The 16982-nt window shown below is 50.7% G+C and overlaps 1 long non-coding RNA gene across 2 annotated transcripts; it reads left to right on the top strand.

Annotated features, from left to right (window-relative positions):
- The first annotated feature begins 6263 nt into the window (after nucleotides 1-6263).
- On the top strand, nucleotides 6264-16328 carry LOC125610655. Of its 2 annotated transcripts, none has more exons than XR_007340651.1 (4): nucleotides 6264-6378; nucleotides 8988-9278; nucleotides 12186-12366; nucleotides 15439-16328. It is a non-coding gene; the product is annotated as an uncharacterized LOC125610655 (long non-coding RNA). The 2 variants fall into 2 exon arrangements; XR_007340652.1 differs by lacking the exon at nucleotides 15439-16328 and adding an exon at nucleotides 13143-13464.
- Nucleotides 16329-16982: the final 654 nt, after the last annotated feature.

The raw sequence follows: 16982 nt of genomic DNA on the forward strand, positions 1-16982 counted from the left end.
TGGATTCTTTCCCTTAGTCTGATGTCCTCCAGGTGTGTCCACGTCCTAGCAGGTGTCAGCACTTCACTCCATTTTATGGCTGAATAATATTTCATTGACAGGCTAGAATCTGTCTTGTTGATTAAATGATCGGCTGATGCACTTTTGGGCTTCTCTATTCTTTGTTATGAATAATGGTGCTATTTAGTTTCAGGTAGGTGTTTGTATACGCATATGTTTTTAATTCTCTTGAGACTGGGAGTGGAATTGCTGAGAATGGAAGTGCCTGGTCACATGGTAGCTCTAAGCATGATATTGTTTTCCCCAGTGGCTGCACCACTGTACCTACCAGCCAGTAAGAAAGTTCCAGTTCTTTTTCATCTTTGCCAATGCTGCTATGGGCCCATCTTTTTGGTTATGGCCATCCTAGTGGACGTCAAGTGGTGTCCTTGTGGTTTTGAATTGCATTCTTCTAGTGACTAATGATGTTGAATATCTTTTATTGAGCTTATTGGTCATTTGTATGTCTTTTTTTTTTTTTGAGAAATCTTTTGATGGTTGACTAAAAATCCAATTTTTAATATTTTGATTGAATTGCAATATTTCTTTATAGGTTACATGAAATTCTTGTATCAGATTTGCAAATATTTTCTTCCATTCTCTTTGTGACATTCTTGATAGTGTCCTTTTCATTAAAAATTAAAAATTTTTTACTTTTGATTAAGTTCGCTTATCTACCTCTATATTTTTTTGTAATTCGTGTTTTAGGTCCATAGCTAAGAAACCATTGCCTAATACAAGGTCATGAATATTTATACCTGTATTTTCTTCTAGGGGTTTTATTGTTTTAGCTCTTACATTTAGATCTTGATTCATTTTCAGTTAATTTTTTAATAATATGTGAAGCAGGGGTTCAACTTTACTCCTTTACACGTAGATAGCTATTATTCCAGTATCATTTATTGACAAGATTATTGTTTCTCCCGTTTAATTGTCTAGCACCCTGTCAGAAATCCGTAGGCCATCGATGTATGGGTTTATTTCTGCACTTTCAATTCTGTGCCACAGATTTTATATACCTGTCCTTCTGTCAGTTCCATACTGTCTTGATCACTGGACATTTGGAGAAAGTTTTTAAATTGGGAAGTGAGTCCCCCAACTTTTTTTTTTTCAAGATTGATTTGGGCCGCCAGCCCCTTGTACTTCCATATGAATTTTATGATCAGCTTCTCAATTTCTGAGGGAAAAAGTCAGCTGTAATGTTCTAGGGATTATACTGAGTACATAGAGCAGTTTGATGACTGTTGCATCTTAACAAAATGAAGTCTTCCATGAACACAGCGTGTGTTTTGCTTCTATTTAGGTCTTTCTTCGTTTCTTTCAATAATGGTTTGTAGAAGTTTTTAGAGGCTAAGTCTTGCACCTTTTTTGTTAAATTTATCCTTAAATATTCTTTTCGTAGCTTTTATAAATGGAAAAAAAAACTTACTTAATTTCCTATCTGGATTGTTTATTGCTAGAATTAAAAATGTAGTAGATTTTTGGATATTAATCTTATTTCCTGAAACATGGAGGCTGACCCTATTGCACAGCTGAATGGAAAGACAGAGGATCAGATAGTGAGAGAGTGGCCTAAGATGACCTGGCGTCTTCTCCTTTCAATCTCCCATTCATTGCAGACCGCTTCTCTCCTGGGTGGAAATTCTACTCACATCGTAGGCTCATTCCACCTCCTCTCCCTCACCCGGGACGGTCATCGCTGAGCACCCGCATCCCACCGCACTCAAAGCTGTTCCTTTAGAGTTTTCGGAGACATTGGCTCATCTTTCCTTTAAGCTTAAGTTCGTTTGGATCGGGTTTCTGGCTTTTCACACGCAACCACAGGAATTCTGCTGTCTACAGCTAGTAAGAGGCAGAGTGTGAGTTTGAAACCAGACCTACATGATTCCAGAGTTGTGCCCACTCTGCTGTGGCCCCCCACCCCCACTCTCCGCCACTCAAACTGACTGTGTGGGTGTTTAAGAGGCTTCCAGGGGTAGCGAAGCTTGCAGTAGGAAAGCAACAGAGGGACCGGAGTCCAAGACCTCTGGGACCGGGAGATGCTAGAGGACAACGAGAATCAAAGACTCCCAACTCTTAACTTCCCGTGGAGTCTTGGCCAGCCTCGTTCTCTCTGAGACATGGTTTCCCGGGCTGGAACACCCTTTCCTGACTGGTCTTTGGGGCCCATCTCATGCACACAAGTCGCCCAAAATAATCATAACTGCTCCTGAGAGGTACCTGTTGAACCCTCTCACGTCATTCCCATGACAGCCCCTGGAACTCTGCAGGGCAAGGGCGGTCCTGGCCACTGCAGGGCAGGGGACATGGAGGCAAGGCAGCATTCAGTGACTTATGTAAAGATTCTCAGCTTCTGAAAGACCAAATGGAACCCAGGTCTCGTCTTTGTGTCTAATATTCTCCCCACAAACCAGGGGAGGCAGCCGTGCCTCCTTGGGATTTGCCTGGGGCCTGAGATTTCCCATAATCCAATTAATAAATTGTCCAAGATGGAGGGCCAGCTCCCAATTAGTTCTCCTCCCTCCCTGGTGCCTCTTTGAGCTTCGTGGGTAGCAACTCCCTGGAAAGGAAAGAGGAGCCCCCACCCCGCACTGCCTCCTTGGGAATCAGGGGTCTAGAAATTAGCTGATTCTTGATAAGCCCTAATTATAAATTAGGTCTTATTATCTGTGGCTCCTGCAACGACGCTGGATGAATTAAAACCCAAGGAAAAGGAATATTTCAATTAACCATATGAACTCAGGTAATTGCCTACCGAGGAAGAGCCCTCACAGAACAAGCCTTAGAGCGGCTGTGGTGACATCAGAAGGGAAAGGCAGGGACAAAGTGTGGGTGGTCTGCGGGAGGCGGAAATGAGGGCCGGGCCCTCTGCAGCTGCTGCTTTCTGAGGACTTGGAGGTATGGCCGCCAGCTCCCGGGCCTTGGAGTCCGGGCTCCAGGGTTGGGGTCCTGCTGCTGCTAACTGCAGCTCAGCATCTCATTTCCCTTACCTTAACATGGCAGGCCAGATGACATCGTGGACATGAAGGGGCGTGGTCAGCATGGGAGTGTGGCACAGGCACCAAAGATGGTCCAGATGCACTTAAATGCTCCTAAGTGAGGAAGACAGGGAGGAGAAAGGGATTGAACACAGTTTCCACTGACTGCAGGAGTCAGAGTGAGTGGGGTTCATTCATTCGTTTGTTCATTCCACACATGTTACGTGGATGCCTACTTACTACCTGCAGGGTACAGAGCCAGGCAGCACGGGGCACAGACAGAGGGACCACAGCCCCATGGGGAAGCAGGTAGGGTGCTCCATAGGACAGCGGCTGCACCATCCTCACTACCCACAGGCTCTCCCCTGGGGCCCTCCCTGGGGACACGTTGAATGTGGGATGGCGAAGCCCAAGGTAGCACTGAGACCCCTTGAACAAAGGTCAGCATGGAGTGTTCCTGGGAAATAAGGCCTACTTTCCTTTGCAGTTATTCATTTGGCCATGAGACCCTTCACTTTCTATGAGGAGTTCTAGAAACCCTGGCGCTAGCCAACACCATCCCACATCTGCCCAACTTGACTTCTGATGTGCAGCAGGCTGTGGCGCTGTCTCTGTGTAGTAGAGAAGGGACTCACTCCACTTCTTAACTCTCTGGGCTCCAAGGAGGCCCTTCTTTGAGATGCCATAGAAAATGGCTGCCAAAGCCTGCGGAGCTCCTGAGGGCCCATCCAAACCAGTTTGAGTGCAGAATCAGGTTAAGGAAGACTCAGCTTTATTCCGGGGAAGTGTGTGCGAATTTGGAAAATTCCACCACATTGTCAGGCCTGCAGGAATGAGTGACTGGAAAAGACCAGAAGGGACCAGTCATCTTAGAGGAACACACTGTTTGTTATCAGGTAGGTTTCACTAAAATCCCATGAATTGGTGACAAAACCCCATAGAACCTTTCTTGCAGCTCCTGTTCAAAGAATCCCCCAGGGTAGCTTCATGAACAAGTCCCTGTAGCTTGAAAATACAAATCCCTGGCTCATCAGTTGATATGCTGTGATTGAATACCAACAGCAATGGGGAGCTCACTACCTTAACAAAAGAGTTTGGTTTATTGCCAGACCTTTGTAATCACAATGTTCTGCTTTGTAAGTCTGATTCTTGTTCCATTTGAGGTAAAGCAATGGAACCAGGATTTTTGCTAGGTGGGGGAATGAAGAACCTTCCTTTCAAGGGAAGGAAACTTCCTTCCTCTTATTTGCTGGTGCATCCAAACATTTAATTATAAACCTTCTCCAAGGCAATAGATGTTAAAAATTAAGATGAATACAGTCATTTTGGCCAATAGTGCAGACTGCTATTACTCTGAAAGACCTGTGTCGCATGCACAATCAGGAGACCTGCCCGGCTCCCGTATACCAAGAGGAAAACAAAGGAAAAAAAAAATCCCCAAACCAGATGCCCTCGGGAAAATTGCCTTTTCAGTGGAAATATTGACAAACCTTTAATTACAATATCTCAACATGCAGGATCTGACGGCACAACTCAATTCCTGGGCCCAGCCCAAACACGGTTGGGATCCGGTAAGCAGCCTCCTAGAATCCAGGTTCTGATCTCCCTACTCACCTGAAGGCCCCCAGCTGCTGCTCCCCCTCCATCCACCAGGGGGCGCCTCAGCCTCCCCACCCTGGAGTGCCTGTGAGCACTGGCTAAAAATGAGGCGCACAGGGGGTTTTCCATGGACCCTTTTCCTATGTGAGCACCCAGGCCTCTTGAAGATAAGGAGCACCTCTCACGTGGACCATGTCACTCCCTGCTTGAATCCTTCAAAGGCTCCCTCCCGTTGCTCTTGGGATACAGTCCCAAGCCCAAGGGAGACCCGCGTGCTGTGTGCTTTGGCTCCAGTCCGCCTCCTTCCAGATGGTCCTTCCCGCCTCTCTGAATCATCTTTCTCTGTCTCTCGAAGCTCTCTCTGCACATTCTGTTCCCTGCACACCTTCCTCTCACTCCTGAACTGTCTAATTCAGGAGGGCTATATAAGGCCCCTCCCTGGACATGAGGACCCTCCTGTGGGTCCCTGTCCTTTCCTACCTGACTCTTGTGCTTTGGCTTGGGTATTGTTGGGTGAACCATCTACAAAGGTCCATGTACTGGAAGCTTGGGTCCCAGTGTGGTGGTGTTGGGTGGTGGAACCTTTAAGAAGCAGAACCTGAGAGGTGGAGACTGATCAGTCTCAGGGTGCCCCCTTAGAAGGGACGAATGCTGTTCTCATGGAGTGAGTTTTTGCAAGAGTGGGTTGTTAAAAAGAAGGTCTCCCCCACACTCTTGCACCCTTCTAAATGAGACTACTTCCCTTTCCATTTCTCTTCCAAATTGTGACACAGCCAGGGGACCCTCACCAGGATGCTGCCACTATGCTATTTGAACCCTGCAGTCGCCATGAGAATTGTGAGTCAAATAAACCTTTTTTTTTCTTTATACATTATCCAGCAGCAGGTATTCTGCGGCAGCAACAGAAAACAGACTAAGACAGTGAGTGTGTAGCACATGATATCCACTTCCTTGTCGCCTGCTAATTGCCTAGACCTTTTACCATCAATTCTAAATAATTCTTCTTGGTACCCAGACACTGGCACAATGCCTGGTCTCGAGGAGATAAGCAGAAATGAATTGTTAAATAAGTGAATGAGCACATGACACATAATTCCAGAAAGTTCCCAGAGTTTCTGAAACCCAAGTGTGGCCCTGATTGACTTGGGCTTTCAAATTCTGGCCAGACTTTACCTATACCCACAGGCTTTGGAAGAAGCCCAGGGAGGGTTCTCCTGTACGGATCCCTATCTTTCCACGAGGAACAAGGAAATGTGGAGAGGAAGGCACACTAGTAAGAGGGAGAGATTCTTAAGAACTGGCTCAGGTGGCAGTGGAGGCTGGCAAGTCCAAAGCTGCAGGCTGGTCAGGACACGGGAGGCCCAGGGAAGAGGGGTCAGTGCAGTCTGAAGGCAGTTATCAGAATCCCCTCTTCTTCAGAGGAAGTTCCCCCACCCCACCCAAACCGTCTACTGATTGGATGCAGCCCACCCACATTAGGGAAGATAATGTGCTCTAGTCAATCTACTGATTTAAACCTTTGTTTCATCTAAAAAAAAAAAAAAAAAACTCACAGAAGCATCTAGAATAATGTTTGACCAAATACTTGAGTATTAGCCAAGTTGACATAAAAAAATTAACCATGACAGAAAGTGACCTGCCCAGACTCCCCCAGGGAGTGAAGACAGAGCTCTGAGCTGATGTCCCGTCCAGCTTGGCGAGTGGGACCATGGTGCAGCTTTGTGGATACTCTGGTTCACCTGGTCTCTAGAAGCCATTGAAGGTGGGACCTGTCTCTTTATTCCTGAGCAGGTTGGGTTTCCTGGACCCAACCTGCAAATATTGAACTCCACGTAATGGTGGCAGCCAGGACGGAGACATACAAGAGGTAGCAGGGGATAACTCCTCCCTGTCCCCACCAACCAAATCTGTGGGACGTGACTCAGAGGGTCCTGGGCTTCCTATCCCAGGTGAATCCCTGGGGAGGCTGCTGGGTTCCCAGGGAACAGATAGGGCCTCCATATTCTCAAGAAGGCCCTTGATCAGCAAGGTTTGCCAAGGGTGGCACAAAAGAGTGTCCCCAAGGGATCCCTATGAAAGGCAAGTGGAGATGATTCATTGGTCCCCAGCCAGGAACGATGACTAGAATGGGGTAAACTGATGGCTTTCCCAGTGGGGGCAGAAGATCAGGTGGCCTCTTAGCAATATATAAGGGGCCTTGGAATTTAGAAATAGCCCCAGTGGAAGAAGGTAGTGGAGAACCGGCTTAGTGGAGACTCAACACAGGAATCAGTGCTAGCGATAGAAAAATATTATGGATGCTCCCTGATTTGCATTCAAAGTTCCTGGGGTTGCTGAGTCCAGGAAGGTAGACCTCTTCCCTGGAGGACAGGACCGTGTCCCTCCTCTGCAGGAGATGGTAGCAGCAGACACTTGTCACGTCTTCCAGGCTAAGTGCTGTTTGCAGAATTCTTCTGCCTTTAACCCACTCAACTCTGCACAGCAATCCAGCGGGCAGCTGTTATGCCATCTTAAAGCAGGAGAAACTGAAGCCTGTAGTTAAGTGGCTTACCCAAGATCGTCCCTCCAGCAAGCATGGGAGTGAACCCAGGCACTGTGGTTCCGGAAGCAGGGCTGGGGACAGGCATGCTCACTCCACACCAGGCTCTCAGCTCCCCTCCTGCCAGAAGGAGGCCCCGGGTGCAGGGGATTCAGAGCCTGGCATTCAGTCTCACCTCTGCCACTCAGTAACCATGTGACCTGGATAGATCACCCCTCTGTGCCTCAGTTTACCACTACAATGTAGAATAATAGCTCCCACTTTGTAGGGTTATGAGAACTCAGAGAGATCTTGGATGCAGAGAACTGTTGATCCTGGCAGTATCAATGGATGTAAAGCCCGTTGGGAATTATAAGGTGCTCTCTAGACACGGTAGAGGAGTTGCTCGGGCCTGGATTGCAACTCGGGTGACCGGCTCTCCTGGTTTTCCAGGGGCTGTCCTGATTTTAGCACTGAAAGTCCCCAGAATCCCTAGTCTCCAGCAAGCCAGGCCAGTGGATCAGGCTGCAGCCCTGTTCCTGCCTGACAGTGGGAACAGGTGAGTCTCCTCCCCTCTCAGAGCCTCAGTCTCCTCACCTGTGAAATGGGGATGACGTTCTAAACCAGAGGTTGCTGAACCTGCAGCATCAATGTGGCCTTGTTGGAAATGCACATTCCAGGTCCCCACCCCAGATCTACCAAATTGGAAACTCTGGGAGTGGTCTACAGACCCTCCTGGTGGGTCTGACGCTTGCTGAAGTTTGAGAGTCACTGATATCGAGTGTCTCATGGGGACTTCTCAGGGTGTGGTAGTCTCATCAGACCAGGGCAGCACCTGCAAGCACTCATGACCAGTGGCACCACCTTTGGGGCAAGGGAGGTGGTGGCCTGGTTAGGGCAGAGAGGAGGTAGACAGTGGGACCCTCCTGCCCCAGGACTTCTTCACAGTGTGCGTTTGGTTCTCACTGAGAGCCCGGCTGACCTTTCAGATGGCCTAGTCCCCTCAATCTTGCTGAAGAGGGACGGCAGGTCCATTTGATGCCTTCTGGTTGAGGGCAGAGGGGACTGAGCCCTGTCCTGAGCCCTTGGGTTAATGACGACAACTGGCATTGGTTGGGCCACCCTATGTACCAGGGACTCTTTAGTCATGGGCGGTGGCTGTGTCGACCTCTGTGTCCAAGTCTCCTTGCCCAGCATGGTGGCCGCACCCCATGTGTGCTTGTTAAATACATGGCTGCCTGTGCTGAGCGACTAACACCTATCATCTTATGGATTCTCACAGACCTCACAAGCCGGGTACCATCACTGTCCCCATTTTGTGGATGAAACTTAGATGACTTCCTTAAAGCCCCCCAGGCATGAAAAGTAGGCCTGGGGTTGAGATCCTGGCTCTCCTGTCCTGGGTGAGGGACTGGGCTCAGCCCCCAAAGGCCTCCTCAGAGAAGCCTTCCTGGTACCCCTGCCCACATCACACATTTCAAGGAGCCTTTATCTCTGAAGCCAAGAGTGGGCTTGGCCCCAGAGCCCTCGGTGAAATGACGGTGGACTTGCTGGAGTCTGGCCAGCAAGGCCAGGAGGTGAGCCTTGACGGGGTGACTTATCAGGCAGAAGGTGCGTGGGCCCTGGCAAAGGAGCCCCAGGTTTCCTTCCGCAGGTGAAGGTGGGGGCGCTGGGCTCCCCTGCTCCCCTGCAGCTGCTCTCAAAGATCACAGTCCAACCAGAGCCCTGGACACCCTTTGTGGACTTGGCTCTTCCAGGAGACGCGGGGCTGAGAACGTTGTCAGCTTCCTCGGGGAACACCCGTGCACTCCTGGGTGCCCAGGAAGATGCTGCTTCACCTGTGATTTCTTTAGGACAAGGGAAATGTGAAATGCAAAGGCCCAGCTGCCAGAAGATGGAGAGGAAGGATCGGGGCTGATCACTTTGATTCAGAGTTTGTTTTCAAGTGAACGACAGACATCTGACATCCCAGAGAGCCACCCCCACCCCACTGCACACAGATTCCCCTCATTCCCAGGATTTCAGGGAGCAGAACATCGGCACCACCTCCACCAACCCTCGGGTGGCTTGAAGGTTTTCCAATTTGTAAACCAGTGTCTTTGGAACAAGACTCCTGGTGGGAGAAACTAAGACAAGTTCCCTGGGTGAGGAAAACTCTTGTCAGACATAATTGTCTTTGAATTTCTGGAACCAGGCTCTTAGGCTTGTTGGCTATGAGAGTAGAATGGCTCTCAGGGAACATGGCTGGTAATTTTTAAAACCCCTACCTTGCCATCCTCAGGGAAGCTGGATTCGCCAGTCACTTTCTTCCTGTGTCACAGTTGTTACTATACATGTAACAAAGAGTGGGAGTTCATGTTTTTCGTCTTAGATTGTTGCCCCACAAGGCAAGAGTCCACTAAAGAGTTTATCATCTACTCCCCGTATTCTCTAGCATCGCCTGAGTCCCAGGGGCAGCAGCACCAACATGGTAGTGCCATTCAGAGAAGGGTGGTTGTAGGAGTAGAGGAGAAGGTTTACCCTCTTACCTGCCAATGTACCTGGCAGGTGAAGATGACCTTGTATTATTTTGGTAATGGGGATGGTTAGGGTGACTGACATCCTGGTTTGCCGGGGACTGTGGCTGTTCCCACATTAGACAGTCCTGGATAAACCAAGATGTGTTGGTGCCCCCAGGATGGCGAGGATGATTGAGTGTGTGTCTTGGGTGGTGCAGGTAAGTCATGTGCAGTATTTTATGTAAGCCTCATGACAGCTTTGTGAGCTAGTTGTGACTATTCCTATTTTAAAGTCATAAATCAAGCTTGAAATCATCTCTCTCTAGCAGCTAGCTCCTTTCCCACCAAATACTGAGTTTTTTTTTTAAAGACCTATTTGATGTTTTATTACACTGCGGTGAATAGAATGTTCCCCTCCTCACAATTCTTCCCTGGTCCCTGCATGAGCACCCTTGCATGTAACTTGGCTGTGCGTCTGTTCTCCATTGCGGTAACAAAATACTTGAGCTAAATATGTATAAAGAAAAGAGTTTTATTTGGTTCAGATTTGAATGCTGTGTTGGTCTGTGTTTTTTGTGACAGATACCTGAAGAAAAAACTTAAAGAGGAAAGATTTATTTTGGCTTATGGTTTCAGAGCTTCAGCCCATGGCTGGCCAGCTCCAAGGCAAAAACATCATGGCAGAAGGGCATGGAGGAATGCACATGCCCCTCTGCCTTCGGTTTCCACCACTGCCCAGCAGCCCATTCACCTATCAAAAGATTGATCCCCCACTCGGAGCCCTCATGACCCAATCACTTCCCCAAACCCCCACCTGCATCCTGGACCAACCCTCCAACACACACATTTGGGGGACACTTCAATCCAAACCGTAATAGATGCGATAGCCCAACATCAGCAGCCTCATCTGCTCAGCCTCTGGTGAGGGCTCCTTTGGCTGCATCACAATATGGTGCAGAAGCAGAAAAGGGAAACAGCCACAGACAGAACAGGCCAGACTCGTGGGAGTTCCACGAAGACCTCATTAATCTCTTCCAAGTGTCATGTCCCATTGACCTAATTTGCCCACTGATAGGCTCCAGCTTTTAAAGGTTCCACCACCTCAACAACAGCATGTAGGGGACCAAACTTCCAGCGTATGAACACTCAAACCTCCCAAGCCTCAGTCCCGTGTAACTTGTTTTGGCCAGAGACTCGAGTGGCATATTTCTGCTCGCTCTCTTGAGCCTCTGCCACCCCAGGAAAAGATCTGTTGTTTTGACGAATCTGGGAGACCTGTGGAATGGAGCTGCTACTGACTCAAAGACCTGAAGTACGTAGAGGCACCGAGCCCAGTTTGGCCTAGACCAGCCCAGTCCCAGTACATGGCAAAGTGTTCACAGGCATTGCATTTAAGTCCCTGGGGTTTGAAAAGATTTGTTACACAACAATAGCTAACTGATACTGATACTGTAGCTTTTACTGCTAAAGTCCCTTGATGAGCTAAATGTATATATTGCATCTGGCTAAGTATTCCTAATTACAGGGCTTCAGGATTGCTGCTATCCCTTTCAGGGATGCTTACAAAGGTTTAGGATAAGGGAAGAGAAAGAATAGTACTCCGTGTCCAGCATAGAACTCAATAGTTTCAGAGCTCCTTTTTTTGGGAAGGGGGAGTGGTGGTGGATTATATTGCATTGACCCTAAAGCCAACTCAGGCCTCTTTCTCTCCCCAGGAGCAAGGACCGTAGACCTCCTACAAGGCAGTTCTAGGAGAGGTGCAGTCACCAAAGGGGTCCTTTTTTGGTGGCATCATTTCCATTTCTATCAGACAGTACAGTGGGAAGGGGCAATGGTGGGAGACGTGCTGTTCCCTGGACCTGCTGCATGGCCTTGGGCTGGTCCCTCCCTCCGGGGCCTCCGCCTTCTGATAGGCTGCTTAGTGTTTGAGTCTGGATGTGACTGTCTGTGGCACAGACAGCAGTGAATGTGGGGGGTTTTGCACCAAAGTTTTGCATTTAGACCCAGATTCTGTCCTGCTGCTGTCAGCTGTGACCTTGGGCAAGTGGCTTCACCTACGGGAGCCCAGTTCCCCATCTCTGTACAGAGTCACTGTGAGACCTGGATGCAATACAGCAGGTGATGGGCCTGGCCCAAGGGAAGCCCTCAGCCAGTGGAGTTGGCTTTTACTAACATGGGACAAGCAGTTAGTTTCCTGAAATTGGTCATCTCAAAACAGCAATCAGTTACTTTCAATAGAGTAAATATTTTTCTTCTCCGCCTCATTTCAAGTATTGCCTCTTTAATTTTACAGTTCCATTTACAAGAGAGTTATTTACAGTGCAAAAGGACAGGATGGGCTGCCTCCTTAAAATGTTTCACAAATTTCCTCCGCTTCCTGTTAAGATATTAGCGCCCAGTAATTGTTGCTCTATATAAATGTGGAGCGTCGGCTGCGAATGTGCGCCCCATAGTAATTGTGAGTTGTCTTGACGCTAATTACATAGGGGAGTCTGTTTAATTGCCAGTTAAATTGACTGTGTGTGTTTTCTCTAATCTGTGTTTCCGGGCAAGTTGGATGACATCAGCTCCTCGTTGGACGAAGCGTGAATTTGGAAGACCCCCGGAGGCTGCTGTGGGAGAAAGCGAGACTGATGGAAGGCAGGCGGGGAAAGGCAGCCAGTGACATGGGACTAAGTGAGTGGCCCAGTGCATGGCCATCGTGGGATCCCACCTGGGATGCCCTGCCTGCAAGGTGAGGAACGAAGGTTCCCGTTCAGCCGATGCTGAGAGCCAACTGGACGAGGCTGGAGGGCTGCACAGGGCGGGGGTGAGGGGTGAGGGGTGAGGGGTGAGAGGTGGGCCCACCCGCAGAGCTGTGCTCAGCTGGTCCGGCATCTTCTGGCATCTGTGCACCGCCTGCTGCCCGTGCTCCCCTCTCCGCCCTCACTCAGGCTACCGGCCCCAGGCCTTGCCTCCCCACGTCCACAGCAGCAGTGTCCTCCGACACCCAGCTACCAGGCTCCTCCTTCCACACAGCCTTCTTGATTTCCCAGTGGAAGAAAGGGTCCCCTCAGGTCCATCCCCTCAGCTCTTGTCTGAGTTCCTTGAGGCCCATTCACTCTCCTCTTGAATTCAAAGTCATCAAGACCAGATTGTGAGTCCCTGAGGACAGGTCGTGCCTCGTGCAAAGAAGGTGCTAGAAACAGGAGGGAAACTCAGAAAGAAGAGGTGAAAGAGAAGAAGTGGAAGAAGGAGAAGGAGGAGGAGAAGGCGAGGAAGACAGAGGCACAGGAAGGGAGGAAGGAAAATGGAGAGATCACAACAGCAAGGGACGCTTCTTGAGAGAGTGTGTGTGTGTGTGTGTGTGTGTGTGAGAGAGAGAGAGAGAGAGAGACAGAGAGACAGAGAGAGACAGAGAGAGAGTGCACATGGCTCACACACAACCAATACCTCGTTCCTGCCAATGCATTAACCCTGCCTCCCAGTCCTGAGACAGGTACCCTACTGGCAATCAATCCCATTTCACAGATGCAGAAACTGAGGACATGGAGAAGCTGAGTAGCTTGCTAACAGCCTTAAAGGGTAGGTCCAGGAGTCCAAATCCTCAGCCCTGGGCCAGGCCTTCTGGAAGGAGGAGGGACTTGCAGGAGGCAGGAGGGAGGGGAGGCGGGTGGGAGGCAGGGAGGAGTGTTGGATTCCATTGCACGAGTTCTCCTGATGTTTAAAAACCTCTCCAGCCTTCCACACATGCTTTCTCCTCAGCTCAAAAGCTAAATTAGAGTGGATTGCACTCTCCTCACTTTAGTAATTTAGATAAAAGTAAAATTTTGTCTGAGAGCTGAAGCAATTATAGCGCGGGTTTTGTGATTAACTTGATTAGCACTGTTTCTCTCTGAAAGTGACCCCCCCTCGCCGGCGCACTGTAATCAGAGCCCCGTCTTTCAACTGGGCTACAGCTGCTCCTTCCCCCCCACTCCCCAAAAAAGGGTTTTGACATAAATACTTATTAGGGAGGACTCTAGTCTCTGGCTGAACCGTTGAGCAAAGAGGAGGAAAACATCTCTTTCTCCATTAGCATCCGGAGCCGATTAAAAGGCTGTCGCCCGCTACCCTGGTTACTGACAAAGATCCCAATTATGCAGCAATGAAATATACATACATGATACAGGAGGGTTTATACATTTTTAATTTTTTTCAAAGAGAGTGCGTTCAGAGAAAACTCTAATTAGAGATTTTATTTCTTTAAGAGGAAAATGATATGTGGATACAAGAGGGATTATCTGGGGTTATTGGTGGGCAACTGTGAATCCTTCCAATCCCAGATTTCGGCTCCTAAGCAAGGGCTGGAAAGGCTGAGGACCTTGGAGATTTGAATCCCAGGCGGGTTGGGGTTGGAGCTGAGCCCCTGTCACCTCCTCCCTTGGGACATTTCTGGTGCTCATGGAGGATGGAGGGATGGTTCCCTCCCTCCCTGCCTAGGTCTTGGTCGTGATCAAGACACATGCTGCTACTTCCAGAGCCCCCACTCCTAGCCAGGAACACACAGAAGTCTTTTTGCCAAGCCTGCCAGTCTACAGGTAGGACTTATCCATGGTGGCAGACAATGAGCTCTGGGGGGGTCAGGTCACCTGCCCAAGGTCACATGGCTTCTCCATGGTGGAGCTGGGTTTGAATCCAAGCAGACTGGCTCCAGAGCCCCTTCCTGGTCGCCCTCGCTGTGCAGGTGCATGGAGATTACAGAATGGCAGAGCCCAGGGTGGCGTGGAGAGAGGCGACCCGCCCTCTCAGCACCAGAGGAAACTGAGGACCAGGGGGGAAAGTGAGGCGGCTTCCCTCACCACCCCCCAGGTGGGATCAGCCCCTCCAAGGTCCTGTGGGCTGAGCTCCGACACAGGCCCCTCCAGCGTCTGCAGCCCAGGTGGGTGAGGACAACTGAGGTCGAGGCTCTTTGCTCAGAGGCTATTCCTAGAGATGCAATAGCTATGGCTGGCTTCCAGGTCACTCGAGAGCCTTCCTGGGAACCTCTGACACTGCCGTGTGTATGAAAGTTCTAAATACTCTGTGTTCCCCTCTTCACTGTCTCTGTAGCTTATCAAGGGCAACTTGCTGAGATTGAGCTCTTAGAAATTCCACAGCACTGGATGGGCTCTGAGTTTGCTATTTATGACCTTCATTTCCCACCTGCCCTCCACCTGGGCCTTCTCCTGCCTCTCTTGTCCCCATGCTTAGTGGCAGGGTCCTACCAAGGGAAGGCCAAGCCCTAGAAATGCCGTGGTGTTAGAAAACTTTGGGGCTACACTGGGATCATGGCCCAGCTCAGCCCTCTATCAATCAGCTGGGTGACCTCAAGCAGGTGCCTGGACTGCTCTGAGCCTCAGTTTTTCCCTTTGTAAAATGTGAATGATAATAAGAAGCAGACCTCACGGGGCTGACGTTTAAGGTTATCTGTAGAGAACACCCGGACTGGAGCACAAAGTGGGCCCTCAGTGCTAAAGCGTGTGACCATCACAGGTGAGGCCACGTGTAGGTGGAGCCATATGAAATGGTCCTTTGGTAGGTTTACACTGGTCACCGGTCAGCAGTTTAATGGGTTTCAACCGAGTTTCTATTGAGCAGTCACTGTGGGCAGACACTGGCCTCTGCCATTGTCCCCTGGGTAATGGCACATGGGTGTGGATGCTGGGAGGGGCAGTTCCACAGCAGGCAGAGAAGGGGGGCAGGGAGTCACACCCAGGCCTTGCCTGGCCTTTGGCCTCCCGGACACCAGATGGAACTGCCACTCACCCCGCGCCCAGCTCTCTGTCCTCTGTACCTCCGTCCTCAGGGCCTGATGACTCAGAGAGCCTGCAGGTGCACAGCCAGAGCTGCTGGAGTCCACCCCCTTCCTCTGCTGCCGCCAGCCTGGAGGAGCTCGCGGGGGTCCAGGTCCACCTCCCGGGCCCTCCGGCCTCCTTGGCCCCCTCCTGCCCCGGCCTCTGCTGGCCTCCTGATTTCCTATCCTGTGCCCCCCGCCTCCTTCCTGCCTCTCCCGGGGCGGGCTCAGGCCTGGCACCACTCCAGAACGGCTTAATCAGAACAAATCCTGAGAAAACACATGTATTATTTATTCCCGCAAAGGTTAAATAATTTGATGAATTTCTCAGGACGCTGCCGGAATGCTGATGGCCTCTTGGAAAAAGAGAAAAGAGAAAACACAAACACAAACACACAGAATGCAACAAATCCACACACACACACACACACACACACACACACGCACACCACCGCAGCCATGACCACTTGCCCCATGTTGGCTCATGCAGGAGGCCAAGGGGGCAGCCCTCGGTGACACTGGCACCCAGGCCCAGGAGGGGACATAGATTTCCTGCTCACTGACTGCAGATGACAGCTCCCCCCACCTCCGCCTCTTGAGCGTGATGCATTATCTGGAGGTGTCTGCGCCTTTGATGCTGCAAATGGCCACAGAAAGCCCGCTGATTTACAGGCCAGATGATGCCTTGGCTTCAGTGGAGCTGTTTATGAAGCCCCCCCAAGTGGGGCCACTGGGATCAAGGAAGGGGCATGGGGAGAAGGCTCCTGCTTGGGGCCTGGGGTGACGGGACCTCTTGGAGATGGCCGCTATGCAGACGGGCTCTTCAGTGCAGAGTGAAGAGGCCTGAGACCAAGGCGGGCTGCAGCAGGGGGTGGGTGTCCACATTCTCCTCCTCCTCCTCCTCCTCCTCCTCCTCCCCCTCCCCCTTCTCTNCCTCCTCCCCTCCCCTCCTCCTCCCTCCCTCCCTCCTCCCCTCCCTCCCCTCCCCTCCCTCCCTCCCTCCCTCCCTCCCTCCCTCCCTCCCCTCCTCCCTCCCTCCTCCCTCCTCCTCCTCCTCCCCCCTCCCCTCCTCCTCCTCCTCCTCCTCCTCCTCCTCTTCCCCACAGTCCCCATCATGGCTACTGCTCACCTCTAGGCCTTTCCTAGACCACGCACAGGGCTGAGCGTTCTACCTGCAGCCTCTCCTGAAATCCTCCCACCCAGGCCCTGGTGAGCTGAGCACTTGCATTTAAATCTCCATTTTAGAGATAAATAGTCCCAGAGAGGTTCCGTGAGTTGCCAAAGGGCAGGGGACTCTCAGGGGAGCCAGGCCTCTGTCGGCCTCTCTGGTCACCGGGCCGAGTTCTCCCTGCTGCCGCGTGGACCGGAGTGGCGAAGGCCTGAGGCAGGCGGCCAAGTGGCAAAGCTGGCTCTGTATGTGCTTCTGTGGGACCATGAGAACGTCACCTCCGCCTGAGCCTGTTCCCCACCTGTGGTGGGGATGACCAGGTTCTGTTCCTCCCAGGGGTGAGCAGGTCCCTAGCCCGAGTGGTCCTGGGTGCGACGTGGCTCCTTCG

This window comes from Marmota marmota, unplaced genomic scaffold (assembly GCF_001458135.2).
Source record: "Marmota marmota marmota unplaced genomic scaffold, marMar, whole genome shotgun sequence".
Taxonomy (NCBI): domain Eukaryota; kingdom Metazoa; phylum Chordata; class Mammalia; order Rodentia; family Sciuridae; genus Marmota; species Marmota marmota.